We start from the raw sequence: 7,139 nt of genomic DNA, 5'->3' as shown, positions 1-7,139 counted from the left end.
GTGCTCTTGATGCTTTTTATCTTGGAGACTCCTTTTTGCTTTCGATAGTAGTTTATCCCCATTCCTGTTTCTTGTTTAGTTTCTTTTCTCTTTTTGGGGTTGAGTTATCTCGCCCTGTATATATATATGTACTTTGTTTCCGCGTATGTATATGTCAGCTTTCACTTTTCAGTTTGTGGGTTGTAATGGGGAATGGGACAAACTTACATATGTATATATATCACTATCACTTCCCGTATCGCTACGCTTTCTCTTTCTTTATTATATCGTAGATTATCTGCAACACTCTGATCTTACTTGTGGTAATGTTACGAATGTGAGTCTATGAATGTATTAACTACTTCTAGATCCGTGGGATTTGGCGGATTGTCGTTATGCAATTCGGGTCACCTACCTAATCCTCCCAGGGGGTGGTTTGGGGTGTGACATAAACATACCCAAAGTACGACAACTACAGTATTGGGATTCCCATCGGCCACACCGTAATCCCGTTCTCATCCTAATGCAAGGTGCAAAGCTATTATCCACTTGGTAATCATAGGCCCGACATTACCCTTGGCTCCCGGATCCCAATCCACATGCATGATGCCCTACGAGCAATGATACCATCAAATAATATGCAAACAACCAATGAAATCCTTCTATATGTCTCAAACAAGAGTTTAAAATAAAGTACAACAATGATATTCAATGATATGTACTGGTACATGATGCCTATTCAATCAAATAACCTAAGCATGCATGATGAGGAAATTTGATGAATACTATGCAAGCATGCATCAAACAAAACTAAAATGGCATAAATATTCCATAAATTAAATCGATGTTTAATCCACTTACAATCTCCTTATCTTTGGTGATTTAATCCTGCACTTCACCTCCCAATAGCACCCGCTAGGCCTCACTGGAAGTTGAATGGAATCCTAATTAATAATTATAGAAGAACCATTTTATTAACAAGATTCCTTATCAATTAACTCAAAATCATGCCCCAAGAAGGCCCAATATTGATCAAGGGATTGGTCCCTCAAGGTGTGGGGATTATCAAGGGCATAATCGGCATTACATAGGTGTAACAATGAACCAAAATGGGGAGGTGGCAAATGGGAGGCGGCTTATGGCCATCTGTCTCCAAAATTTAAGCACCATGGGCCAGCTTCACGGTATTTTTAGTTTAGCTTGGTTGCAAGCCATCCCAAGCTTCATGAAAGCTTTTATAATGATTCCTACACCTTCTATTGGGTCTAGATATACATAAGAACTAAACCAATTGATGGGAAAAGGGTTTAGATGAAGGATTTAAGGCTTAGAAGCCCCAAATAGGTAGAGGATCTCAATTGATTTATAGGTGAGGCATACCCACAGCTAAAAGAAGTAGAGTAGAGCCTAAATCTTCAATTAGATTACTAAGAACAACTATTGAAGTAATCAAGCTAATCTTCATGAAATCCCCAATTAAAAACCCTAAAATAATAACTAATCAAAGGAAGAATTGAAAGAGTAGGGTGAATCTAACAAACCTTGGAGATCTAGGTCAAGAGGAGATGGTCCAATTGAGTTTCCAAGCTTCTCCTCCATTCTTCTCCTCCTTTCTCTCCTTCTTTCTCATTCCTTAGCTCCTTCCCATGAATTTGGCAAAGAGTCTGAGAAAAAAGGGTTTTAGAAGCTCATTTCCTTAAATAGACAACTTAAATTGAGGCTCGTTTTGTTGGTCTATGGAAAACCCATTCTAAAACTACATTAAACCATCATTTTGACCAAGCATACCCTTCACCATGGTACCACAATGTATGATAGAGTTTATGAGGGTCCCACAATCTTTAGGTTACCTTAGGTTAGGTTGCTATAGATCAAGGTGGGTCCCATAACAAGAAAATGTTGTTTTGGGCATTTTTGGGTTTTAGAGGCAGATAGGCGGCTGATGGATGATCTGCATGTATGCAATGCTACGATCTATGGGATCATGGTGGTTCACCTTGGTAAACCAATAAATGATATTTATCGAGTTCCCAACTCTTAGAATTTCCAGGGTTGTCCCTAGGGAACCCTAGGGTTGCCCTATGGCACCCCAAACTAGCTTGGGCATCCTATTTTCAATTTTAGGGTTTTCCATGGTCAAACATGGTGCCCTACTGGAACCCTATTAGGGTTTGGTATGACAAACTAATGCCCAGTCCATCTATTTGACGTCCCATAAAATTAATGGGATTCATGTCATAGAGAAAACACATCTCTATTCCATCCCATGGAAAGAGGGATCCATCCCACACTCGAATGCGCAGGGGAAAACAATCGATTCGGGTTACTTTCACATCCCATGAATAATCATAAAATTAATTCAACAGGAATTAAAACATAAATTTGCTAACCTGATGAGCCTCACGTGTTGCTCCTCCAATAGAAAATGGTTCTTCCTCAAATGAGCACTCCAAGTAAACAGACCTGAACCTCCAATGGTGTAGCCAAGGTTCTACAAGCCAATCCTAGATCCTCTTCAGTTTCTTAGTCACAGATCTGGGTTTCTAAAACCCTAACTCTCAAAAGTCTAGAGAGCTAGAAGAAGGGAAGAGAAGAGATCATAAGAGAGAGAGGGGGAGAGCCAAATTCGTCCAAAGGAGGCAGGAGCAGCCAAAAACGTGGAGCATTGCCCCCCCCTCTATGTTTTTAGTTTTTTATAAAGCCAGGGTTTCTAAAACCCTGGATGGGAAAAATCCCTATGAGAGTCTGACTCTCTCTCTCTCTCTCTCTTTGTTGGCTTTCCTATTTAAACTCAAAGTACTTCTAATTGGTGAAGAAGCAGAATCTAATAGGGAATAGTATAATTAATTAATTATTTTAATTTATGGATAATTACAATTAGCATCATATCCATTAATTAAATAAATAACTAATTATTTTAGCAAATTCCAAATAACTCCCTACATGATAATAAATTATCATGTGCGACCCCCCCCCCACTAATCAACACCATCATTATGGAATCAGGGCATGTACACTAGTACTGCCAAACCCCATTCCATAGTACATGTCCATACAAGAGTGTCTGTGTATCTGATTGGGTCCCGTAAAACTCGATAAAACACTTTAATCAAATAACTATACATAATCTATCATTTTATGTAAAATAGGTTTTGTAAAAATCATTTCCAAAATGACACTGGATCCAGATTGCGATCCGACCATTCACAGACAATCTCAATCTTGGTGTTCCCCAATTAGGCAGTGGTGACCATGTTGAGTAACTCCTTCACTCACAAAGTATTCGCGTATTCCCAGAACACCGGCTTTGACTCACTTGAGTCTTAGTCATTGATGAACCAAAGAATGTGGTCATACTTTGCAGTGACAGGGTTCCCTCAGGTACAGGGTCTTGGTGACTCATGTCTATCCCTTTCTACATCTGGCAGTAATACATGAGGGAATCGACAATGTTGATTCTTTGCCAATACACACATTGAACAAGTGAATACTCGCATTCGTACCCTTACATCACATGTCTAGGCATACCCAATACGACGACCATATGATAAGGGTGCCTAACCCAAACCCTAGTCGTGACTACCATTTTAAGTAATACTTACAAACACATAATGCTCAAAAAGTTTATATCGCATGTGAGAATATTGAACCAAAATATATAAAGGTTCAATATAAAGTAAAACCGGATTGAACGGGACCGAATTGGGTTTGATGGACACATAAATCCAACACTGCTGCCTACCAGGCAGCTGATACAACAAGAGGGTGCCCAAGGGTAGGCGGCTGATGGTTCTGCAGGGTGCTCAGAATTGCCCCAAGGCCTACCAGTGATCCCAGCTTCAACCCAGTGAGGGTTTGGGTTCCCAAGAAGGTTGTGGTACCTCCAAAAACATGAAATGGGCTGCCCTAAAGGGTCAAGGACCTCTCTTAATGGTTGAACCAAGGGCTTGAGTTGCTTACCCAAGGTTAAGGGTAGGTCCTAGTAGGGGGAGGGTGTTACACTAGAAATGCCCCTGAAATTTCCCATCTCCTGTTTGCTGATGACACATTTATCTTTCGTTGGGCTATTGAAAGTGATATTCTTTCTAACAAATCTATCCTTGACTTATTCTCTCATCTATCTGGGCAAGATTATTAACTTTGGTAAAAGTGAACTTGTTTTTTTAGGAGAAATGTGTCCCTTGTTGACCATAGAAAACTATGTTCTCTTATAGGGATTAAAGAGATGTCTCGAGACTCTCTCTACCTTAGATCTAGGTTACTGCACTTAAGATCCAAAGTCAAGGATCTTGATTTCATTGTTAATAGAGTCAAATTCAGATTCTCTGCTTGGAAATCTAAGCTTTTATCCTTTGCAAGCCGTAGAATTCTCATTCAATCTGTGTTATCCTCGATTCCATATTACCTTATGTCTTGTTTTCTTTTCTTGCTTTGCCGAAGTCTGGATTCTATTTGTTTAAACTTTTGGAATGGTAACTTTGGGGTTTCAAAGAAAGCTCATTTAATTGGATGGGATAAAATCTGTACTCCTATTCCTGATGGAGGCCTGGGACTTTGGAAATCGTCTTGCCATAATAGGGCCTTATTATTGAAATTGGGATGGATACTACTCAATGAATGCAATACTCTTTAGATCAAAGTTTTGAAAGCAAGATATTTCTGCAATACCTCTATCTTTGATCCAAAAGTTATTGCCAAGAGAGGCTCATGGACTTGGAATAGCATTGTCAATATCCTCCCCAACCTCAAGGACATTGTTCGTATTAAGATTGGTAATGAGATGAATTTTTATTTTTCGTTTGTCCCTTGGATTCTCTCTGTCCCTGGATTTTCGTTACCTTTTGGGTTACATCCCATAAACCATAAACTTATGGTTTGTGATGTGGTTTCACATCAACAATGGAACAAACATTTGCTTAATTCCTTGCTCCCCTTGGCTTTTGTTGATGAAATTGTCCTTATCCATCTATCTGGTAATGAGGATCGATGGTGGGGCACTTTATCTCAAGATGGTCATTCTCCACCAGATTAGCTGCTAAATTTCTTTCTCAAGCTATTGGCCCTAATAGAGATGTTAATTACTCATAGTGGTGGCGTTTCCTTTGGAAAATAAAATTACATCCAAAATTTAAACTATTTTTTGTCGTGTTTTACGTGCAGGACTTCCAGTCAAAGCCACTCTCTTAAAATGGATATTGATCAAGCCACAATGTGTTCTTTGTGGTTCTTGTGCAAAATCAATCTGACATCTCTTCCTCTCTTGTGAATGATCTAAACTTATTTGGGTTGTAGGTCCTCTGGGATTGAAAATGGAATGCATCTCACATTTCTCAATGGAAAATCTGTGTTTTTTTCCTCTACAAAAGAACTCTTAACAAACAATCTCTCTCATGGTTTTTTTCTATGTTTATTATAACTTGTTATTTTATATGGCATGTTCGGAACAAAGTCCTTAAAGGGTTAACTAAGCCTGACCCATATTTGGTTTTTAATTCTGTTTTTCGATGGATTTGTGATCTTAATATTCAGCCCCTATGATGTATTTTCTCATAATGTATCTAATGACTCGTTTTGTACTCCTATTGGGCCCATTCCCATTTTTACTTATCCTATCTTAATTTACGTAGGAGTTGCTAACCCAACTCTAAACATCTCTGCTTGGGCTAATTGGATTTTAGTATTACAAAATTTTGTTTTGGTAGTTGCAGAATTTTTGAAAACAGGAGACTGGTTGGAGGCTGAACTAGATGGTATTTTGGAAGGAATTGTTCAAGCAAAAAAATCAAATCTAATATTATGGGAAGTTTGGTGCAGTAACCAGAAGCTTTCTCAATTGCTTTTGATTCCTTCTAACGAATCTTGGCCTTGGAATCTTCTCCTTTTGATGCTACAACTTCCTAATGAATTTATAAACTTATCTTTCTATGTACACTTCAGTAACAATCTTGTGCACATTTATTCGCCATGTGGCGTACACTACTATGGTTGAAAATTTATCTTTTTTGTATCATGGTCCAAATGTAAACATTACTAAAGGGGCATACCCAGTGCATGAGGCTCTTGCCATTGTGGGGCTTGGTGGGATTTGTCCTCTATAGCACGACAGGGTTTGTAGTGCACCATCCAACAGCCTGCAGTGTAAAACCCGTGCCCAAAAATACGAGCTAATTTGAAATTTTGTTGAAGGTCCAAAATCCGAGGTCAATGGCACCAGTACCTTGTGGAGCGTTGAACGAATGGTCGAGAAAAATAACGCAATGTAATGCCCACATCTTTGTTTTAAAATTTTTCCCATTAACTTTGGTTGCCAACTAGTGCATCACCAGTTTAATCTGGCGATCGGTAAACAATAAAACAACTTATATTTGTAATGTAGGGGCATTAGGGTAATTATACCAACTCATGAAAAATTAAGTTTTGACAACGTGAAATAATTCTTAGGATCAATAAATTATTGAGAAGAACCTTAAAACGAAACCTATACAACTGACGAAAGTCAATTCCAGGTTTCCTAGACAAAATTTTGAATAAAACAATAGGAACAAAAGGATAAAGTAATTTATTCTTCAAAAGATAACAAATTAAGGTCTTAGCCCAACTGGTTGTTATTTTGGAATTTAAGAGGGAGGTTGTAGGTTCAAATCCCCACCCATGTATATTTTTACATATATACATAAAAGTTTAAATCAGTTTAATAAAAGACATGTAGTGAGGTGGAAAGGCAATTTTTAAAACAAATATGTATGTGGGGCCTACCTAAAATGGTAGCCACGTGAGACACTCAAGCAGGGACATATGTTGCATGTTAAACATGCATACAATAGTTGGAGGACACATGGCATTCCATGTGGAAGGATCCTATTGGTGAGAATTAAGAAATCAAATTAATAAATAGGTGGCAAGTTGGGATAGGCTAGATATAATTGAAATAAAACATAAGACTAATGGATAATCAAGTCTTTTCACTTTATAAGGGTACCTTAATCAAAGAAGAAAACTAATCACTATTAGTGGAAAATGGAGGCAAGAAAGGGTAGGACTGGAATTTCATAGGTTTAGGACTTAGAGACTTTTCATTTAAAGTATGGGGACATTCATGTCCTTACACATTTAGATGGGTACCCAAGATACTAAATAAAGAAAATAATATATTGGTTATA

The sequence above is a fragment of the Telopea speciosissima genome, chromosome 9 (assembly GCF_018873765.1).
Source record: "Telopea speciosissima isolate NSW1024214 ecotype Mountain lineage chromosome 9, Tspe_v1, whole genome shotgun sequence".
NCBI classification, from domain to species: Eukaryota; Viridiplantae; Streptophyta; class Magnoliopsida; order Proteales; family Proteaceae; genus Telopea; species Telopea speciosissima.
The sequence above is the reverse complement of the archived record's forward strand: the minus strand, read 5'-3'. Positions refer to the sequence as shown.